Source organism: Staurois parvus, unplaced genomic scaffold (assembly GCF_062004578.1).
Source record: "Staurois parvus isolate SC_StPar_1 unplaced genomic scaffold, SC_StPar_1.0 ptg001349l, whole genome shotgun sequence".
Lineage (NCBI taxonomy): Eukaryota > Metazoa > Chordata > Amphibia > Anura > Ranidae > Staurois > Staurois parvus.
In genome coordinates this window covers 2,944,053-2,968,122 of record NW_028319145.1, presented here as the reverse complement: position 1 = coordinate 2,968,122, position 24,070 = coordinate 2,944,053, and the positions used below count along the sequence as shown (strand labels likewise).

Below are 24,070 nucleotides of genomic sequence, written 5' to 3'. Positions count from 1 at the left end.
TACTTCGGGAGATGTCTAAGAATAGGTGGAGGTGAGGCACTGAGATCTTTACCTGTCAAAAGAAGTCATCAGTTGAGCCTAAGGACTTGGATTTGGCTGGTCTTTACAAAACTAGGGGACCCCCAATGATAAAAGTCTCATCCATATTGAGAAATATCCCCATAAGTTAGCCAAAAAGTGCAACAAATGATCGTCTTAAGAGCCTAAGAGACCTTTTTTAAAATCACAAGTACGACAGGAACACAAAAGGAAGCCAACACATTTTGGGAGCCAAAAATCCTGCTTCATCAGGCCTTAGACAATGTTGAAAAAGGTACCTATTGGACTCAAAGTATAGGCTTCTGGATAAAAAACTCTGACAAGAGTGGAGGTAATATGTAACTATTTCTGTATGCACAGTTCAGTGATATAAGGGGTCCTCAGCTGTTCTGCTTGACCTCTCCAAGGGACGGCACATAATATGCAACGCTATATGTATACGCTAATATGTAACGCTAAGGAAGACTACAAGAGACTGCTGAGATCTTCCAGGCGTTTATCAGTAACTGTGGATGTGCTACAGGAGTGGTTGGAGACTGGGAGCAGATTTCAGGAGACGGAGATTGGAAACCTGTTACCTGAAAGTGCTGAAAATCACTGCCATGACAACTGGTAATCCTACCCCCCAGTGCTGACTGCTGGGGTCTGAAGATGGCACAAGAACCAAAGGGCCACATGCAACCCTTGGGCTGTACATTGGGCACCAGTACTCTAGACACTACCCTTCACTATGTATGGTAGGATGACAGGGTTGGATTGGTAATCACGACTGTTTTGCTCAATAGAAGTCATCACTGACCTTTCCCAGGTTATCGCTAAAGGCCAGAATGTGAAAGTACAAGCATCCATTTCCTAGTGGGCTTTTATGATAGTTCAGAGAAACCCCCTGGGAGGAGGTACTCATCAATCGGTGGTGTTTAAAGCAGTGTTTCTCAACCTTTTTTCAGTCAAGGCACCCTTTAGAATTATGGACGGTCTTGAGGCACCCCATTCTAACATGTGAAAAACTATTCTAGTTTTATAGAACGCAGCAACATCCACACATGTAGGACACCCAACATTAGAGGGGATTTATTCTTCCAAAGCAAATACACTTTTGCACACTGGTACTGACTAGTATTCCAGTGTTTCTCTTCTCCCTCAGTTTTTCTCCATCACTGAGCTAATGTGACCCCAGCACTGATGGAGAGGGGTGGGGGAGGGTCAAACTAGGATGCTGTGCATCCTCCTTATCAACTGATGATGTCATTGGTTGTCAGGACGCCTGCGGCTAGAAGGTCGTAATGGTGCACAATGAAAACCTGTGGCTTTGTGTAACTAAAAGGCAGGCTTGTTCCACCCGCTGGCTTGTATACAACTTTTGGGCACTTTTTAGACATTTTGCCAAGGCACCCCTGAAGAAACCTCATGGCACCCCAGGGTGCCTGGGCACTCTGGTTGAAAAAGGCTGATGTAAAGTACAATATTCCTGAAAATGATACATTGCTGTCAAAATGAATTGTCATACTGCATGAAGATAAACTTTCTGCGCTTATTGCCTCAACTAAATGTGCTTATTTTACTTAAGCTCTTCTTCAGTCTTTTCTCACAATTTGCACAGAGCTTGTCAGGAACAGTCGCAAACCATCCACATGTCTTTCCTACCCACTGATGACTTGTCTGCTCAGCCTGGGCAGAGGAGGAGGCATCTGTGGGGACTTCTGGTGAAAAACAATTTTCGAGTGCAATGGTAAGCACTTTTTAAAGCTGCTATTCAGGAGGCTGGAAATGTGACACGGAACCACATAGAAACACCAGAAAAAGTAAAATGAAAGTATAGAAGATCATTGTTAGATAATGCAGTTTTGATGCTAAGTATGTTTTCTGCCCAGAAGCTGGAATCACAATTAAGGCTCATGCAGCTGCTAAACTGACGTTTAGGAGCAGTTGTGCATTTTTTTCAGCAGCCCCTGAACTCTCCTTTATGTTTTCCTATGTGTTCATGTACACATAGTCATTTACAGGCAGATGAGGTTACAGGCATTTTTTTGAAAGCATTAAAATCATGTTCAGGAGTAGAGTTGAGCGGCATTTCAAACGCCAAATGCTTGTAAACGTATTTATGTGCGTTTGCGTTTAGACGTGTTTTTGGGCTGGTTTATATCCAGATGCTGTCCAGTGCCTTTTTTCTTCATCAAAAATGTATGCATTGTATTCAAATGGACCCAGTACACCAGTCAGTTCCAGGTTTTCCATGAAGGAAAAAATGGTAGAACATGCCGCATTATGCTCATGATGGGATCCATAGTGAATACAACCAGAAAAGACAGGTCATCTCAACACATACTGCTCTCTCTGCTTCTGCTTTCTCTATTTCTCACAAAATGTCTGAAATTGTTAATTATTTACTATTTTTCAGTGCATTCTGGGCATTTGGGAAGGTCTCCTAATGTTATCTTTTAAAGACGCTTCTAACCGAAAACACGCATAAACGCAGTAGGTAAACGCAGCTGAACTGACATTTTTAACTTACGTTTTCCAGCAGTCAGTTTCCAGCGGTCAGAAAAGTTTTTCAAACGCCTCGTGTACATGAGCCCTTAAAGTCAATGCATCTCCTCCTGTGTTGTCATTGTTTTTAGTTTTTATCCTCGTGTTTTATTGCCCACTTTGTCTCCTATTTTCATCACTTATTAATAATAACAGGTTGTTGACTATAATATGAAATCTGTTATTTCCATGCAATTATGAGACCAGTTTGTTGCCATTTTCCATGGACAGTGTTTATTTTTATACCACAGCTTTTGTTTTGTTTGATTTTGTTCTTACAAAATGTAATTGAAGTCACTGAACAGTTGTCAGCAGAGGGACAATATTGCAACCACTGAAGTTCTGATGGCTTCAGTAAATACATTTACAAATGATAAGTACACTTTAGTGTACAAATGAAGGGTGTTGTAGGAAGATAATACAAACTTATTAGGCACTTACAATATAATAGCGGTATTTATTTTTTTCACCAAATACGTAACTGGATTTAAGGCTTTTGTTTAGATTTGCCTGGAGTTCCACTTTGGTTTATAAATTGTTTTGGATATTGTACTTTTATTGCCAAAATAATTGCTTTCCAGATTCCTTTATTGCATGTCCTCTCTTATGTGGATGAATACTCTTGCCTTTGACAACCATTTAGCTTCCAGTTTATTGCAAGGCAGAATATTAAACCTGAGCTGTGCCTCTCAACAATCTAGTCCAATTATCCTGCAAATTAGTGAAGTAAAGGCTTGCAAAATAAAGACATTAAAACTGTTGAATTTAATAAAAAAAATGTGTCAACAGCAGGCCAAAGCACTGCTTTTATTAACAGTTATTTGCTGTGGACACTCAGGCTTGGTTCACATATGTGCGGGTGGTGCTGCTGAGGATCTGCACAAAAATCCACGCAGCCGCACCACCCACACAGAGGAATGCGGATTTGCGGGGGGTGCCATTAATTCTAATGGCACGCCGCCCGCACTGGAAATCGCAACCGCACTACGAATTGCGGGCTGCAGTATCCAAAGAAGTGCAGGGACTTCTTCCCTGCTTGTCACGGGGCACGGGAGTCCATTCAAATGCATAGGCTCTCGTGCCCGTGCAAGACTTGGCCCACATGGCCACATATATGTGAACCAGGGGTAAGAAAGCAAAATTCTGGTCCGGCCATATAGCATGTACCCCATGGTAGTTGCATGGCTCTACGGTGAGTATAGGCATTTGCTATCTGGGTGTACGGTGAATATGGGCATTTGCTATCTCGGTGTACAGTGAGTATGGGCATTTGCTATCTGGGTGTACAGTGAGTATGGGCATTTGCTATTTGGGTGCATGGTGTATATGGGCATCTGCTGTCTGGGTGTACGGTGAGTATGGGCATCTGCTATCTGGGTGTACGGTGAGTATGGGCATTTGCTATCTGGGTGTACGGTGCGTATGGGCATCTGCTATCTGGGTGTACAGTGAGTATGGGCATTTGCTATCTGGGTGTACGGTGAGTATGGGCATTTGCTATCTGGGTGTACGGTGAGTATGGGCATTTGCTATCTTGGTGTACGGTGCGTATGGGCATTTGCTATCTGGGTGTACAGTGTGTATAGGCATCTGCTATCTGGGTGTACGGTGAGTATGGGCATCTGCTATCGGGTCTATGGTTTGTATGGGCATCTGCTATCTGGGTGTACGGTGTGTATGGGCATTTGCTATCTGGGTGTACGGTGCGTATGGGCATCTGCTATCGGGTCTATGGTTTGTATGGGCATCTGCTATCTGGGTGTACGGTGAGTATGGGCATCTGCTATCGGGTCTATGGTTTGTATGGGCATCTGCTATCTGGGTGTACGGTGTGTATGGGCATTTGCTATCTGGGTGTACGGTGCGTATGGGCATCTGCTATCTGGGTGTACGGTGCGTATGGGCATCTGCTATCTGGGTGTACGGTGCGTATGGGCATCTGCTATCTGGGTGTACGGTGCGTATGGGCATATGCTATCTGGGTGTACGGTGAGTATGGGCATCTGCTATCTGGGTGTACGGTGCGTATGGGCATCTGCTATCTGGGTGTACGGTGCGTATGGGCATCTGCTATCTGGGTGTATGGTGAGTATGGGCATCTGCTCTCGGGTCTATGGTTTGTATGGGCATCTGCTATCTGGGTGTACGGTGTGTATGGGCATTTGCTATCTGGGTGTACGGTGCGTATGGGCATCTGCTATCTGGGTGTACGGTGAGTGTGGGCATCTGCTATCTGGGTGTACGGTGCGTATGGGCATCTGCTATCTGGGTGTACGGTGCGTATGGGCATCTGCTATCTGGGTGTACGGTGCGTATGGGCATCTGCTATCTGGGTGTACGGTGCGTATGGGCATCTGCTATCTGGGTGTACGGTGAGTATGGGCATTTGCTATCTGGGTGTACGGTGAGTATGGGCATCTGCTATCTGGGTGTATGGTGAGTATGGGCATCTGCTATCAGGTCTATGGTTTGTAGAGGGCATTTGCTATCTGGGTGTACGGTGCGTATGGGCATCTGCTATCTGGGTGTACGGTGCGTATGGGCATCTGCTATCTGGGTGTACGGTGCGTATGGGCATCTGCTATCTGGGTGTACGGTGCGTATGGGCATCTGCTATCTGGGTGTACGGTGCGTATGGGCATATGCTATCTGGGTGTACGGTGCGTATGGGCATCTGCTATCTGGGTGTACGGTGCGTATGGGCATATGCTATCTGGGTGTACGGTGCGTATGGGCATCTGCTATCTGGGTGTACGGTGAGTATGGGCATCTGCTATCTGGGTGTACGGTGCGTATGGGCATCTGCTATCTGGGTGTACGGTGCGTATGGGCATCTGCTATCTGGGTGTACGGTGCGTATGGGCATCTGCTATCTGGGTGTACGGTGCGTATGGGCATCTGCTATCTGGGTGTACGGTGAGTATGGGCATTTGCTATCTTGGTGTACGGTGAGTATGGGCATCTGCTATCTGGGTGTACGGTGAGTATGGGCATCTGCTATCTGGGTGTACGGTGTGTATGGGCATCTGCTATCTGGGTGTACGGTGAGTATGGGCATCTGCTATCGGGTGTACGGTTTGTATGGGCATTTGCTATCTGGGTGTACGGTGTGTATGGGCATCTGCTATCTGGGTGTACGGTGAGTATGGGCATCTGCTATCTGGGTGTACGGTGAGTATGGGCATTTGCTATCTGGGTGTACGGTGAGTATGGGCATCTGCTATCTGGGTGTACGGTGTGTATGGGCATCTGCTATCTGGGTGTACGGTGAGTATGGGCATCTGCTATCGGGTGTACGGTTTGTATGGGCATTTGCTATCTGGGTGTACGGTGTGTATGGGCATTTGCTATCTGGGTGTACGGTGTGTATGGGCATCTGCTATCTGGGTGTACGGTGTGTATGGGCATCTGCTATCTGGGTGTACGGTGAGTATGGGCATTTGCTATCTGGGTGTACGGTGAGTATGGGCATCTGCTATCTGGGTGTACGGTGAGTATGGGCATTTGCTATCTGGGTGTACGGTGATTATGGGCATCTGCTATCTGGGTGTACGGTGTGTATGGGCATCTGCTATCGGGTCTATGGTTTGTATGGGCATCTGCTATCTGGGTGTACGGTGTGTATGGACAGCTGCTATCTGGGTGTACGGTGCGTATGGGCATCTGCTGTCTGGGTGTACGGTGAGTATGGGCATCTGCTATCCGGGTGTATGGTGAGTATGGGCATCTGCTATCTGGGTGTACAGTGTGTATGGGCATCTGCTAACTGGGTGTATGGTGAGTATGGGCATCTGCTATCGGGTCTATGGTTTGTATGGGCATCTGCTATCCGGGTGTACGGTGTGTATGGGCATCTGCTATCGGGTCTATGGTTTGTATGGGCATCTGCTATCTGGGTGTACGGTGTGTATGGGCATCTGCTATCGGGTCTATGGTTTGTATGGGCATCTGCTATCTGGGTGTATGGTGAGTATGGACAGCTGCTATCTGGGTGTACGGTGAGAATTGTTTCATGCTCTTGGTCCCTTGGGGGATTTAATTTTTCATTTGCAATGTAGTGAAACCTCTTTTTTTAATGTTGGAAAGCAATCGGTTAAAAAAAAAAACCTTTAGAAGCAGTAGATCACGGTCTGCATCCCTTTAGACGTGATTTCCCTTGACAATGAAATTTTTTGTTGCAGGAGAATCTGACTTGTATCTTAGTGCGGACTTCTGGGAAAATCAGTGAGCCAATCACACAAGCAGGAAATGACATTTCACGGGGGGGGGGGGGGCGTTCTGTACACCATCTGTGTACAGATCTCCTCCAGGTTGCCATATTTATTTATTTATTTCAGGTACTTATATAGTGCTGTCAATTTACGCAGTGCTTTACACATATATATTGAACATTCACATCATTCCCTAACCCTCAAGGGGTGTACAATCTAAGGTCCCTAACTCACATTCATACATACACATACTAGGGACAATTTAGACAGGATCCAATTAACCTACCAGCATGTCTTTGGAGTGTGGGAGGAAACCGGAACACACCCACACAAGCACAGGAAGAACATGCAAACTCCATGCAGGAGGCGCCATGGTCAGGAATTGAACTCATGACCCATTTACTGCAAGACAAAACATGCTAACCACTAAGCCACTGTGCCGTTGCATTTTAGAGAAAATGATAGCGGCTGCAGATTGGAAAGGAAAGGTCATTTTTAATAACATTCAATTACAATATGACTTGTGTAGCAATTTTAATATGCAAGAAAAAAAAAATAGCAAAAAAAAATAGAAAAAAGTAAAACATTTTTATATATATTATTATTATTATATATAATACAGTATTTATATAGCGTATGTATGCTCAGCGCTGTACAGTAGCAGGGGGGACAGAACATGAGACAAGACAGTAACAATACGATACACAATATATACATATATATATATATATATATATATATATATATATATATATAATTTTTTTACTTTTTAAATTTTTTTTTGCTATTTCTTTTTTTCTTGTTACACTTGAAATATAACATATATATATATATATAGAAAAAAAAACAAATATCAAGAAAAAAAAAAGGTTAAAAAAAGAAAACAAAATTATATATATATATACTTTTTTTGCTATTTTCTTCTTGCGAAAGAAAACTCAGTGAAAGAGACTGTCAGTGATTCCGGCAGCTTCCGCTAGGTGGCAGTAGGAATATTCAGCAGGCAACCATTATCCGCCTGCCAAGCCTTGCTCATCACAGAAAGGGTCAGAACTGCAGCACAGGGTGGCAATAAGCATGCAATGGCATGAGTACAGGCTCAGTTTTTATTGATCCATTCTTAGGCCACTGAACACGTACACTTGGCTCAAAGCTGCCTATCTTGGACATGCCGAGGACCACACAAAGGAAAAAAAATACAAATGTCAACACGTTTCCTGGCAGCATATACAGGTTTGATACCATTCATTTTTTTTTTTTTCAACAAACAACGTTTTCTATTGTGTGGTCCAACTCTAGGCTGAATGTTTTATTCCAATATGGATAGAGCAGGGAAGGGTTAGAGCCTCTGTTTTCTGAGTTTCCTGAATCAACACATAAAAATGAAACATTTAAGATATTGACAGCTGTCAGTGTTGTCTTCTGCAACCAATCGGGTTCACGCATTCATTTCAACAATTTATTTGACAATAATTAATTATTTTCTTACACTCATCAATAATCATCACACACTCTATGAATGATGTAGCGTGCATCTTCTCAGTATGCGTACATATTTTTGGTTGGTGGCAATCACTGTAGGTGGCCCCTGGAGTACAGCTAGTATAGTGCATGGGCAGACTGACAACTCATGGGGCCCCCGGGCAATATGGGATCATGGGACCCCTGTGTCCTTGCCCAAACTCAAAAAAGCCTATGAAAAAGGTAACGGGCATCTCATGGGGCCCCTACTGACCCCGGGCCCTTGGGCAGAGCCCGACTTTCCAAATGGTCAGTCCATCCCTGGTATAGTGTATACATGTTTTTTTTTTCTTTTTTTTTTGTCATGAAAGGACTATATCGGACCGGTTCTTCCAAGCTGGGTGTGGACAGCTAAGTGTGTCGGCGGATCACCTTACACACGATCTCGAGCAGCTCCTTACAATGATGGTGATACATACAATGATTTCCTCCTTTTAATGATCAGGCCACTCTGTGTGGTAATCCCAATATAATAGGATCACTGTTATACCCAGGTCATTAGAGTTCATTCCTTCCCTGCTACCCACAGCATAAAGCATATTAACCCCATAAAGCACTGAAATCATACTGTGGTTCATTCATTTAAAACATTTTGCATCGCATTACAAACGTAGGTTTTCTAATGCAGGTTGTCACTCATTCATCATTCTGTCTTTTCTCTTCTTTCAGAAGACAGTGTTGGGGATCCTCCATGAGCCAAAGGACCTACCTGGCGCTAGTGTTTATAAAGGAGCATGTGACTCACTCTAGATGACAGCAGCTGTTAAACGGGTAGCTCCTAGTGCAGGTGTGGACTGACAATTCATGGGGCCCCCGGCAATAGGGGATCATGGGGCCCTTGTGTCCTTGCCCAAACTCAAAAAAGCCTATGAAAAAGGTACCAGGGGCATCTCATGGGGCCCCCTACTGACCCCGGGCCCTCGGGCAGTGCCCGAGTTTCCAAATGGTCAGTCTGCCCCTGCCCTAGTGTTAACTATGACTCTAGTGCAGGGGCGGACTGACAACTCATGGGGCCCCTGTGTCCTCGCCCACACTTAAATCACACCCAAAAAAGCGTATGAAAGGTACCAGGGGCATCTCATGGGGCCCCCTACTGACCCCGGGCCCTCAGGCAGTGCCCGAGTTCCCAAATGGTCAGTCCGCCCCTGCTCTAGTGACACCTTACACAGGACTTGGATGGCAACGGAGGAGAAAAAGCAAACATATGCTGCTAATACAAAATAATTTCAGTGTGGTTCTCCTTAAAAATCATATGTAACAGCCCTTAATAAATATTGTATAAAATAAAGTGATCCAGTGCAATTTCATCAAATGCGCAATATTAACAATCCGAAATTACTCTACACATAAAAATATAGTGTAAATTCATCAGGTGTACAGTAAAACAGCATCTATATGTAGTCAGATCAAAAGACACACTGCACTTCGCAATCCTTATACGCATATCCATGCAGATCCTTAGTCTAAGCCCTCACACACGGGACATTTTGATAATGCTGGTAACATTAGCTGTGTCAAGTCACGTTAAAAATGTGAGTTTTTGGCTATGTTCACACTAGCGTTGTGTGCAGGCAGCAGAGAGGTGTTTGGGAAGCGTTTTTACCGCTTCCCAAATGGCTCTGGCAATTCTGCATATTGCAGCACATGGTGCTGTTCTAACGGGAGCGGTAGTGGCGCAGCAAAACGGACGCCTCTGGACGAGTCAGGAGGCGTTGAAGCCTCCTATTCTTGTCTATGGTGCCGCTCCACAAACGCCCAGCCGGTGTTTGCGACGCGGTTGCGGGGCGTTTGCGGAGCGGTAACACCATTCAAACTTCCTTCTAGGTGTTTGTGGGGCGTTTTTAACGCTCTGTAAATGCCTAGCAACCGCCGCTAAACCGCACATGTGGCGTTTGCGGAGCGTTTGCCAAACGTTAAAAAACGCTCTGCAAACACTGAACCAACGCTTGCCAAACGCTATAGGGGCGTTTGGCAAGCGTTGGTAAAACAGTCAACAGTGTGAACGAGCCCTTATGGTGTTTAGTGGGGTTTTGCCGCGTTTGCATTTTCTAGCCAAAAAAAGTTTTTTTTTAATCAAAAAACGTCAAAAAATACCGGTTTGCTGTGTTTTACCGTGTTTTGCAAAGTTTTTCAGCGTTAGAGCATTTTTACAGGTAAAAAACTCCTATAGAAACCCACTAGTCCTGTTTTTTTTTTTCCAGCCAAAAAACATTAATTACAGTCTATTTGTGCATGGACACATAGGGGGTTTACTAGCTGTAGAAAAAAATGCCAAAAGTCAAAAAACTGCCACTGTAAAAATGTCAAGTGTGCATGAGGGCTTAAAGCAAAGAAGTGAATCAATCAGCCTCCACTGTGATTGCAGCTCCACTAACTCTGTCACCGCGACTTTGAAAAGGTTCCTGCACTATTTTGATGCGACTTTACATTTATTTTTTCTCCATTCGAGATCCCATTCAGCTCGGTGCAAACCAAGTACTATGATACTCTCACCATTCAGCCTACAACCATCTCCACTGTCCAGGAATGAGCTCATAAAAACAGGAAAGCAACATAGTATTGTAAGGGAATTCTTGTGAGACGGCTGGCTAATAGAAATGCGCATGCGTACAGCAATCTCCACAGAATAGTGACCAGACGTGTGCATGCGCACAGAAATGCGCGATTTCGCACAGGCATGGTCACACGCACAGTGAATATTGGTGCCAGACGGACTATTTAAAGGATGCTTCTGCCTGTGCTTAGTGCTGACTGGTCTTCAGCTGTTTCCCTGTGTCCTGCTCATTCTTGCATGATCCCCTTGTTGCTGACCCGGCTTGTTCCTGACCTGACTTCGGATTCCGCTCCTGCCTTGTTGCTAGTTCCTGTTCCCTGCTCTGTTTCTGACTTCGGCTTGCTCATGATTTGATACCTCGCTGTCTGCCCGTTGATGACCTTGGCTATTCCTGTGACCTTGCTCCTGTCTCCGATCCGGGAGTCCTGTCCTGCTCAAGTGCCCGCTTGGCTGTCCACTATACCAACTCTGCTCACCATAAACTGTTCCTGCTTCAAGTCGGTTGGCATATCTGACACGTCATTTATCCTGAACCTGAGTGCCCTTTTAACCCCGGTGGGATTCCCAAACATCGCTACCGTTCCTGAATTCACCAGTCTCTTCAGGACTTTAACTGCAAGCTCTTCAGGCAACACCTGCTGGCACTTTTGTGCCACTTCCAGCGGGGTCAGGGCTAGTGACACAATTGAGGCCAACTTCGTCATTTCATTCTTCTATCAGGTACGTGACAAGTATGTACTATCTTTTTATTATAAAATCAAGCATTAAAATACACTCATCATTCTCCGATATCAAAGCTCTTGTCATACAATCCTGTCAGATAATCCGCATGCCACCCAGCTGTATCCTGCTCTGTCCCTCTTGTGATGGTGTGATGATATCAGATAGTCCTGCCTCCCAGACGCGTTGCGTCCCAATGGACTTTCACAAACATATACTGCTACTATGGACCATGTTACAATGGAATTCCATTTTTTTAAAATTTGAAACACAAGAAGCCAGCATTAATAAAGATAAAATAAAAAAGCATCTTTTGCTACAATACTTACTTTAAACTCAAAGCTGTCCCCTGCAGTATTACCTTTTTTGCCACTGGATGCTACCAGTTTATTTAATTTCAGGTTCTTATATAGCGCCGTCAATTTAAGCAGCGCTTTACATATATATATATATATATATATATATATATATATATTCAACATTCACATCAGTCCCTAACCCTCAAGGGGTGTACAATCTAAGGTCCCTAACTCACATTCATACATACACATACTAGGAACCAATTAACCTACCAACATGTCTTTGGAGTGTGGGATGAACCCGGAGTACCTGGAGGAAACCCATGCTGGCACAGAGAGAACATGTTGAATAAGAACGGGAATCATGCATCCCACTTCCTCTGAGCCCAGGCATTTGTTTGACCCGCCTCCTGGAACAGCAAAATCATGCAGCCTGAGCTCAGGATATTTCTGCAGTGCACAGTGCTCACATGATATGTGAGGGACGTTTAGTGTGCTTGTAAAAACCATCCACTCACTGCTGCCGGAGGATAGAAGCAAGGACCTGTGATATCTTTGGACAGAAGATCCTTGAAAAAAAAAGATTGGAAGCTAAGGTGGGCTGTTCCCCTCCAAAACATCAGAATGTATTCAACATTTAGTAAATATAAAAATTTTTTTTTTTTAGGTGTGGGGGTAAAGCACTGTTCTGTTTTGTTTCACATTAATTTTTCAGGAGTGACTGTGTGCCTAAATGACACACGTGGTAAAGTTTGTGTGAAACCTCTCACCCCTAAAACAAACATAGCTCTGGACAGAGTTCCCCTTAATGTGATCAGCAGTCACCATGCAATAAGATATGAAAATATTTCTTGTTACATTGTCCTCTGAATCAATAGCTTGCCACATGCACACAAATAAGTGTCACATTTTTTTTTTCCTCCCTACCGCACAGCCTCCACCTCCTGCACTGGCCACAATCGTATCTCTATTTGATCCAGCACCATACAAGTTTTGCAGCTTTGTTGAGAAACAGCAGAACCGGTCTGTCTACTCCCAGTATGGTTTGCCTCGTTCCTGCTGCAGGGATGAAGGAACTTAAACCTGTCCAACGGGTTTGTCAAAAAGAAAAGAAAAAAAAAAAAACAACGTAGAAAAAAAAAAAGACAAATTTATTTTATTTGTGTGTTTGGTGTCTGTGCGGACAGACTGCTGGCTCTTATCTGTCTTTCAGGAATCCCAATTTCCATGTGGATGCTACAGGACCAGCCTGGGAGGCACACGTAAGTGCCATTTGTTATGCCTTTTGGAGTCACGGTCCTGAACATCAAGGTAGGGTAACTTGGTGCTATCCAGTGATCAAGGAACTATGATTGCCAGAGTGTCTTGGTAGCTTGTCTTCTTTAAAAGCTCTAGGGCCTAGACTAACTACAGGAGGTGCAGAAAGTGCAGTTGCCCCTGTACCCCACAAATACGGGGGCCCAGGGATAACTGTTATTTTTCTTTCATTCAACTGCTGTTTGACACTCAATTAAAGCAACATGTTTCTTTTCCATTGACATAAAATAATAGATAAATACTTCAGCTGGTTACAGGCAGATTGGGGCTTTATTGTATATCTATGAGCTCTATGCAACTCCTTCAGACATCTCGTGGCTAGCTGATCCCACATTAAGAATTAATAGGCTCGGACCATCTGAATTCTCATGTTCCTGTGGAGATCTTTTGGCAATCAGATTGTGCAACCGCCATAAAAGGTCTATGTAGATGGGCACTGGGTGCAATCAGCACAGCTGTAGAGGATTTTCTGCATGTGGGCAGTCCAGCTAGGCTTACTGCAGGCTGACGGAGACAGCATGGAAGGTGACAGTATGGAAAGTGTACATAATTGGGGGATTTATCAGATTTGTAACAGAGCAAGACAGCATGGCACAGGAGCAGTGATAGTTTTCAGAGTGCGTAGTTCTGTAATATCCAAATTCCCTCCTATGTGTCCCAGCATTGAACATGACCTGACCCCTTATTAGTAATGCTCAGTAGCTTAAACTAGCAAGATGAATCTGTCATAGATATGGACAAAACTGTAGTGGCTTTGATGCAAATTCCTTGGCTGAGAGGCAGCTATCTAGTACTAGACATGTGATTGATTTGTCGGTATCCTGCTTGATGAATCTCATCTCCCAGACAAATTTTATATTTTTAATTTAGGCGCATTCATTTTTTCACTGCATGATCCACTATGCCTGAAGCTTTCTAGGACCTGTGAATGTTTTGTGAGATATTAGGTGTCCTCTATTGATTTAATTATATCTAAAACCAAAACTTTTTTTCCCATCTTGGATAGAGATTAAGGAAGGGTTAGAAGACCAGCAGTTTTTTTTAACCATGTGTGACCCATTGGGGAGATTTCCCTTCACTTCCTGTCCTCCAGACACAACAGGAAGTGAGAAGAATTCCCTCCAAAGTGAGGGAGATCCCCTCTCAGATAGTTGTCACCTGAACCTGAAGCGTTCTCATTGTAAGATTTATTCTTTAATCCTGTTTTGTCGATCACATCTCTCAGTAAGCTGGACAGCTTCTGCACTCGTTTTTTAGAAACAAATTATTATGATTCAGAAAGAGATTTTTTTTTTCCACTTGAAGAGTATTTCCTCAGTCCGGAGTAATGGATACAATGTGCCCATCTGTGTATCAGTCTAAAGAGTCAACCTGTGATTTTATTTTTCAGTTTTGTGTGGATACCGGTGGAATGCTTTATATACCACCTACTATGCCCCCGATGCCTTTTCCTCTTTTTGCTCAGTTTTTTCACAAAAAACAGGATGCGGTTTATGAAGTAGACATGAAAAAGAGAGGAAGGCGCCTATAAGTGCAGTATATATATATTTTTCTGCACTTAGAGGCAGCTTCCTCTCTTTTTCATGTTTACCGCATTGGAGCCTTGCTTCCATTCTTAAGGCTCGTGTACACTGCAGCTCCTAAACTGATGTTCAGGAATGTTTTTTTCAGCAGCCCCTGAACTCTCCCTAATGATTTCCTATGTGTCCATGTACACATTGTCATCTACAGGCAGTTGAGTTTACAGTTGTTTTTTTTTAAACTTGCATTCAGGAGTAGATTATATCGGCGTTTCAAACACAGTTTTTTGGGTTTTTTTTTTAAGTCCACAAATGTGCAAAAAAACGAAAAACTCATAAGTGTACAAAAAACATGCAAGTGCAAAACACCAACACAAAAAAGTGCACTTAGGGGTGTGCTTTGTCCATCCCCCAAAGGGGTTGGATCTCTACCCTGATCCCCCGGGGCGCAAAGCTCCTGACAGGGACAAGCTTCCCATGTGGTCCGCCTAGCCAAAAGGCCTGGCGGACCCCGTTCCTTGTGGCCAGCCGAAGCCAGACACTCAGTACTTTGGTAAGGGGGCTCTCCCGAAGAGAAAACCCCCTAGTGACAGGGGAGGAAGGAACCAAAAGGCCACACATCCTCCCCCTAGGGACATGGGAGGAAGGAACCAAAAGGCCACACATCCTTCCCCTAGGGACATGGGAGGAAGGAACCAAAAGGCCACACATCCTCCCCCTAGACTTCAGGCTGCTCAGCATCAAGGCCCAGACGGCAAGAGGCCACATATTTGCGTGCGTCGGCATCAAGGGGTTATACCGATGTGGCAAATATCTTTATAAGGTGGAACCATAGTGCATATTAGTTATACATTGTACGGAGCTTTTCTATATGACTGAGACAGAAAAAGGCTGCTCCCATAAAAAATGGTGCAAAGTCGCCAAATAAATCTTTGCACCTGAAACTGCAGTACAACTTATATTTCAAATGACTCCCTCTTCCTTAACAAGTGTGTGGTAATAAGCAATTCCAACATTTATTGTCGCCTTCAATAGGGTATACTAAACTGCCTGAGTGAGTATCACTTTGGGGTGGGACTGTGTCTTTTACAGCCAGCCGTACCCTTTACTTTCCTTTTATATGGCTTACTAGCAAGAACCTAAATCCAGACAGCAATCTAAAAAGGATATATCATTAATGGATTGGACCTGTTAGAAAATTAACATAGGCATTGAATGTGTTACTGTCTGTAAGGGCATGTTGACGTGTTGCATATTCTTGCACTTCTGAGCATACCAAAATGCGTGGACAAGGGAAAGCATATTGGGGTGGAATTTATTAAAACTGGAGCAAATGTGCATGGCAACCAATCAGCTTCTATCTATAGCTTGTTCAGCTAAGCTTTAAAAATGAAAGATAGAAACTGATTGGTCGCCGTACATAGCTGCTCCATATTTTATCTGCATGTCAAAAAATAAGTCTTTGTGGTGCATTTTTGGTAATGGCAATGGAAGTGAAAATGCAACACAGCTATAAGAGTTAACCAATGCATTTAACTGCACGTATCCCGATGACAGTGCTGCGACTGGCTTGGCCATCCTATAAGGGAAGCTTTGTAGTCGACCTGCGAGCAGGAGAAGCCACCCAAGCAGGAACAAGAGCAGAACAATAAACAGTCTATTGTCTTCAAAGTATTACAACATAATCAAAGTAACATAATAAAGAAGCCTGCCACATATGATTACACAGATTCCTACCAGTAACTGGAAAACCCGATAAAGAGCTATTTTCTCATCAGAATTATCATAAATAGATGTCAAAGAATTTCTGAAGTCCATGCTGTTTTAGTTTCACAGATAACCAACCTGTGTCACAGGGAGCGCATGAAGCCATTTGACACTTTTTGTGTGGCCCTCAGGGCTCCTGTAGACACTAATCCAGTGGTCTTCAAACTATGGCTCAGGGGCCTGATGTGGCCCTTTTCTTGCCTTTATTTGGCTTTTTGGGGCACTACTCATTCAACTGACACCAATAATGGGGCCCCATTTCCCCCATGAAACCATCAATGGGGCTCTATTGCTCCCACTGATATCAACAATGGGGCACTATTCCTCCAAGTAAAACCAATGATAGAGCTTTGGTTACTGTAATTGATGCCAGGACATTTTCCACTCCTACTGTTTACTTTCTGGCCCCCCTAAAGGCTGAATGACAATAAACTGGCCCTCTGTTTAGAAAGTTTGAAGACCCCTGAACTAATCTATGTTTGCCTATTGTCCTGATATTGCAGTGATTTCTAGCAGTCTCATGTAACATGTCTCTAGTCCAGGGGTGGGCAAACTTTTTGACTTGAGGGCCGCAATGGGTTCATATATTGGACCCGGGGGCCGGACTAGCTGCTGGCCGGCCCAGCCACTACCATGCCATCCATAGTATGTATAGTAATATTCCCCCATAGTAAGCATAGTAATTAATCCCCCATATAGTAATTCATCCCCCATAGTAATTCATCCCCCATATAGTAATTCATCCCCCATATAGTAATTCATCCCCCATATAGTAATTCATCCCCCATAGTAATTCATCCCCCATATAGTAATTCATCCCCTCTATAGTAATTCATCCCCCATAGTAATTCATCCCCCATATAGTAATTCATCCCCCATAGTAATTCATCCCCCATAGTAATTCATCCCCCATATAGTAATTCATCCCCCATAGTAATTCATCCCCCATATAGTAATTCGTCCCCCATATAGTAATTCATCCCCCATAGTAATTCATCCCCCATAGTAATTCATCCCCCATATAGTAATTCATCCCCCCTATAGTAATTCATCCCCCATATAGTAATTCATCCCCCCTATAGTAATTCATCCCCCCTATAGTAATTCATTCCCCATATTGTGTCAATTCACTTACCTTTGCTCCGCGCGTTCCTCTCGCCGTGTTCCCGCGCCGTTCCGGTCTTCAGGGCGGACTGTGAGAGGAGAGGAGTTCGTCACGCTGCCCCACCTACATCCTGACAGCCAATGTTTGCCACGCTCCGCGGGCCGGATTAAAAGGTCCGCCGGGCCGTATATGGCCCGCGGGCCGTAGTTTGCCCATTGCTGCTCTAGTCTATCTCCTGAAGCATGTCCTCAGTTTTCAGCAACTTCTATAACATGTTCACAGTCTCTGATAGTCTCCTGCAGTAAGTCCACAGTCTCTGACCATCTCTTGTATCATGTCTGTAGTTTATGGTGATCTATTGTATTCTGTCTGCAGTCTCTGACCATCTCCTAAATTGTTTGCACAATCCCTGTACATCTCCAGTACCATGTTTACAGTCTCAATCTTGTATCATGTCTGCAGTCTCTGGCGATCTAATGCATCCTGTCTACAGTCTCTGACCATCTCCTGAATTGTTTCCACAATCTCTGAACATCTTCAGTACCATGTCTGCAGTCTCTGACCATCTTTTGTAGTATGTCTGCAGTCTCTGACCATCTCCTGTATTATGTCCTCAAACTCTAATTATCTCTAGTACAATGTCTGCAGATTCTTGGAACCATCTATTGTATCAAGCTTATAGTCTTTGGCAGGGGCGGACTGACAACTCATGGGGCCCCCGGGCAATAGGGGATCATGGGGCCCCTGTGTCCTTGCCCAAACTCAAAAAAGCCTATGAAAAAGGTACCAGGGGCATCTCATCGGGCCCCCTACTGACCCCGGGCCCTCGGGCAGTGCCCAAGTTTTCAAATGGTCAGTCCGCCCCGGTCTTTGGCTATATCCTATTGTGTGTCTGCGTTTTCTGACATGGAATATTCACTGAGCTTTAAGGGCGTCTCTTTGGTGATGCTGAGGTCCGAACTTAAGGTGCCTGAGTTGATCAACACTGGAGAAGGAGATAGTTAAACCCATGTCAGCATTTTATGGTATTGCTAGGGTGATTTCCCTTCACTTTCTGCCCTGAAGGCACAACAGGAAATGTAGCTGCGTACCTTTAATAAACACACACTTAGCTGTCCCAGGGTCCAGTGATGTACTCACCCATGCAGTCCCTTCTCTTCTTCTGTCCTCCACAGCGCCGGCATCTCTACTGTGGGCACCAGGCTGTGACAGCTTGTAGCTTCACAGCCTGGTGCCCACTGCGTATACGTGAATCCTGCCGTGCCTCCTGATTGGTCTGGCGTTCTCCTGGGACCTGTGAAAGTTACCAGGAAACTGCGGAGCAAGGAGGGGGCTGAACTTCCAGCTCACTTCAAGGTGGTGAACTGTCAAAACCAGGTACTCGCTTCCCCCTCCCTCCCAAAAGGTGTCAAATATGGCAGTGGGGGGGGGGGATAAGCAGAGCTTCTGCTTTTGAGTGGAACTCTGCTTTAAACTGAAGGGAATCCCCTCCTAGACAGATGTCACCAGAGCAGATGTCCCCACTGGAAGATTTCTAAATACTTCCTCTTCTGGTGAACACTGTGAGGTTTCGGATTTCACATCACATTCTGTCCTTGGGACAATGGTCACCAGTACAATGGTTTTATAATGGTTTTCTAAATAGATAGATAGACAGAGAGAACGAACGAGAAATATAAGTCAGGAATTTCTACAGCAATCTTGAGTTACAGAACCCATTCATTCACACAATATGAAATCCACCCAAAGATATTTTTTTCTTTTAAAGCTATGTGTGTCTTATTGTAGTGAGACTTCATTGCAGCTTTTTGAGAAATTCTCTGGCTCTTCAGGTCTGGCAGGTTTGTGAACGTGTGACAGGAGGAGAAAAAAAAATACAGGAAGCGCCTGGAGGGTCCACAGTACACAGGGGAACAATATGGAAGTCTTCCAGGTTTGTAGAATTAGGGTGAAAAGGACAACTACAGACAAACATATAAAACACTATTCAGCGGATCTGCGTAGTTACCAGATATCTCTGCATTGTCACATACTAGCTGTAAACAAAAATCTGACTTATGGTGGGAGTGGCTGCTCCATGATTTGCTAGGCAGGAAGTATTTAGATGGTCTTACAGGAATTCATGGTGGGTATTGCTCATTAGTACTCCATAGAGCAGCAGACAGGAGGTGGCCATGCCATGTGTTACTAAGTAGGAAAACACCATCTACATATAGAATGTGTACATTCCTTGAGCAAATATGTCTATTCCCATATACATATAAACAGGTGATGGTTCACCTGTATGTCTCAAAGAAAGTACAGTTTCTCTATAAATTCAATGCAATGAACTTAAAGATCGACAAAGTATTTTCAGTACCTTTTTGTTGTTTTTGATTTGCAAATATACGTTTTTATTTTACTTGTGGATAGAGTGTATATTGCAAACACCGCTATAATTATTAGATGTCATCCTAACATGTTTCAGGCATTCATTTGTAAAGAGGGAGGTGCTTAGGCAGGGTCACGTGGCACTAAGCAGGGCACAGGAGTGAGACAATGGAAGCTGCAGGCTCTTAGGGTGGTCTTATCTTCCTGGCAGGGGCGGACTGACAACTCATGGGGCCCCCAGGCAATAGGGGATCATGGGGCTCCTGTGTCCTTGCCCAAACTCAAAAAAGCCTATGAAAAAGGTACCAGAGGCATCTCATGGGGCCCCCTACTGACCTCGGGCCCTCGGGCAGTGCCGAGTTTCCATATGGTCAGTCCGCCCCTGCTTCCTGGTTAACATAGTGTGGCAGGAATGTGTAAATTACAAGACTGCCTGCACAGAACGGCAAATATTTTAGCAGCTAAAACAGCATATGTTCATAGTTAGTCTGGCTGAAAAAAGACAAAAGTCCATCCAATTCAACCATTTAAAAAAAAAAGTTATAATCCTACACCCACAGTTGGTCCAGAGGAAGGAAAAAAAACCCAGCAAAGCACGATCCAATTTGCTCCTGCAGGGAAAAAAAGATTCCCCGAGAGGCAATCGGATATTCCCTGGATCAACTTTACCTATAAATGTTATATCCAGTTATATTCTGTGTATTGAAGTATATTGAAGTGTCAGGAGTTGTGCTTAATGCTGTGCATTTCTTGGATATACAGTATGATGGGGGTAAACTGTGGCATCATATTCCAATGATTATGACCTACAGGCTGTTTGCCATTGTGTCCTGTGTAGTGTTTTTCTACAGCAAAGTTTTTTTAGAAGTCATCAGGTTTCCTGCTAATGAAACCCGGCAGACGGGTCACACCCTAATACTGGACGAATTTACTGTCTCAGACCTGCACCACTTGTATATACAACAGCATTGATTCAGCTATGTTCTCTGCTGTAGGAAATCTGTTTATTTTCCGGGTGGTTATTCTGGCACAATTACAAAATCGATCTGCTTGCAGGATGTCTTCTATTAGCTATGCACTAGTGATCTGAAGAACATTTGTGCTGGGCAAAACCTGAGCCCATTCATGATGCTCTTAATAGCATGACGGTGTTCCTGGCGCTCCCAGAATGTCAGCTGGCAATTCAAAGGTTGTATGGTCGTTCTGATTGTCAGTGTGCCTTGTTGGAACTTTCCAAATCTTTTTTCTGTTCATTTCAAGTGTATCCAAAGCCAACCTCTGTTTGTCCTTGTCAGACCATTGTCAGCAGGACTGAAAGTAGTGGAATATCAAAATTATATGATTTCACCAGAACAGGACAAGTAAGGACAACCTGACAGGGATCGTAAAACTTACATACTCTATCCAAACTAAAAAAAAGTGTGTGTGTGGTGTTGTGATAAATGTTCCTCCCCAAACAGGATATTGTGCTAAACCTATAGGAAAATATGAGAACCAGAGAAGAGTGGGTTTAATATTAAAGTTGGCAGTGCCTCCACCCAGGACAGGGCCTCTGTGAACAGAGGGGATTCCCTTCCTGGGAAATTAACCAGTCATCTAATCAAAGTAGGTAAACGGAGTAAAAAAGTGAGCGCTAATCAGTTCAGCAGCTGTACACTCAAGGCAACCAGTAAAACCTCAATAAATAGTATCAAAGAAATAGTGCAGCGCTTAAATCAATAATCCTCAGTAATTCCCAATCAGTGGATGTTCCTCAATACGGAATGTAAGAAATGCCCACTCACCGGAACCACACTTGATACAGTGCAGTGTATGAATGTTATTCCCTGGTGTCACTGGAAGTGTACATCTGGTTCAGCCCTTGGAAGAGTATCCCTCTTTAGATCAGACAGGTCCAGGGTCACAGCAATTAGGCTCCGACACAGAGTTCCCCTTAAGGGATGTATGGGTGTTGCTTTTGCAATAATAGAAACCTCCCACTCTGGATGGAATTGGAGTAACACAGCTTCTGGAAAAAAGTACTCCCCATGCGGAGTTAAAGCAAAAAGGTGCCCATAGTGTGATAAAGTTTGAATAAAGCAAATTTTATTTGAAAGAACAAAGGATGCATCCAATGGATATCAATAGGAACGGCAGATAGCAACAAAACACTAACCGTCCCTAGAAGGAAATGGCCGCTGGAGCTCCACGATGCTCCGACGGCGTGACATCAACGGCGCAAGCAGGCTCCTCCTTACGCGTTACGTGCCACGCACATCGTCAGAGGGTGAGCCGGCTCACCATGAGTTCCTGTAAGAAACTGAACCAGATGTGCACTTCCAGTGACACCAGGGAATAACATTCATACACTGCACTGTATCAAGTGGGGTTCCGGTCAGTGGGCATTTCTTACATTCCGTATTGAGGAACATCCACTGATCGGGAATTACTGAGGACTATTGATTTAAGCGCTGCACTATTTCTTTGATCTAATCAAAGTAATAGTGTCAGAGCCCCTCCCCTACGCGTTGCGTCACAGGGTCACGTGACTTCATTGGCCAGGGGGAATTTGATTGGCCAATCAAATTCCCCCTGATGAAGTCACGTGACCCTGTGACGCAACGCGTAGGGGAGGGGCTCTGACGTCATGACATTGCACTGGAGAAGCGAGCAGATCCGAGTACAAGCACAGGCAGACAGCACTGCAGGGGCAGCTGCAGAGAGGTTTTCTATGTACCTACTTTTTACCTGCTGATTGCCATCTAAGCCTGTCTGGATCATTTATGAGCTGCATACTATCAACTTGTTACTGGCTTAAATAAATCCACTTTATATAAGGATAAGACACTATGGTCTGCTTTTCCTTTTCTTTGACCATACATCCCATGAGCTGATATTAGGAGGAGTGAAAGAGGAAACAACCCCAGGAGGGGAATTGGGAGATCCCAAGAGAGCTACTCAGTGTACTCACAGGTACACAGGGAGATAAAGTAGACAACAGGAGGATCCATCCATATGTATATTCACCTCATAGGACGGCTAGAGCAAAGACATCATCCCATTTCATCTATCCTGGAAGGATAAAAAGCGTATTTGCCTGGATTCATTCAGGCAAATATAGAGGTGAGCACATAAGGAGACCATTTAGCACTCGGAGACAAGGAACAGAATCTTTACTTGCACATTTACCTTAAAGACTGTATTTTTATTTGTTTATTTTAGCATGTGCACATATTAATATAGAGTACACATAGCTTTATATGGGTGCAACACAGGATTTCATTATGGCACCCATTAAGGCAATAATAGTATAGGTTTTTACACCATGCATGTCATTTATATGTAATATTTTATATGCATTTAGTGGTATAGTCACAGTTCATATTGGAATTTATTACACCTCTAAAGCTTAAGCTTAAGCTGTATATATTATATAGGAGCGCGGCGCTATCTTTTTCCATCATCTATATACACTAGTCAAGTGAGTTAGTGCAAGTGCCAGCGCACCCTATACACTTTCAGAATTTATTTAACACCTTGATCCATAATAGCTCACAAGTATTCACTATAATTATGGAAGTAATGCCAGCTTTAGATAGGAGAGGATTAATTATAGTACATATATCCAATATACAAACAGGTATTATCACAAAAGGGCCCAACACACATACCCAGGTAAATATATATTTAATAATAAAGATACCACCAAATGAATGCAGCAAAGTTCAGTTGCAGGGTCCCCGAGTATGATCACAACTCGGCGTCCATTCTGGTGTCAGAGACCTGAAAAGAAGATCAGTGGTGATGGGGACATCCTCCAACCAGCCTGGAACGCAGCTTCTCACCAGCAGAAATAGTGGTGTGGCACTGGAACTCAGCTTATCTATTCTGCATCTTGGTCCCTGGTAGCTTCTAATCTGTTATGCAGACTGTGGACAGTGAAAGTAGAAAATTCTCTAGCATCAGTGGGAATAAACAATGCCTCAGGCTTGGTTTGCAGTGGGAGTGATAGCTGTGGTCAGTACGAGGAGGAGGAATAGTGTCCCATCATTTGAATAAATGGGAGGAAAAGTGCCTAAATTTTGATGTTAGTGGAAGGAATGGTCTCTCATCATTGATGTCAGTGGGAGGAATAGTGTCCC

The 24,070-nt window shown here is 44.0% G+C and overlaps 1 protein-coding gene and 1 long non-coding RNA gene across 2 annotated transcripts in view; both read left to right on the top strand.

The window, feature by feature from the left end:
* The first annotated feature begins 7,833 nt into the window (after positions 1-7,833).
* Positions 7,834-9,526, top strand: LOC149436725 (uncharacterized). The gene is made up of 3 exons (XR_016308282.1): positions 7,834-8,009; positions 8,609-8,705; positions 8,967-9,526. It is a non-coding gene; the product is annotated as an uncharacterized LOC149436725 (long non-coding RNA).
* A 3,330-nt stretch (positions 9,527-12,856) lies between these two features.
* RBBP8NL (RBBP8 N-terminal like) overlaps positions 12,857-24,070 on the top strand; it is a 57,033-nt gene continuing 45,819 nt past the window's right edge. Inside the window, exon 1 of the mRNA XM_089661534.1 lies at positions 12,857-13,181. The gene's annotated coding sequence lies outside the window, so the exon portion shown is untranslated. The remainder of the gene's footprint in view (positions 13,182-24,070) is intronic.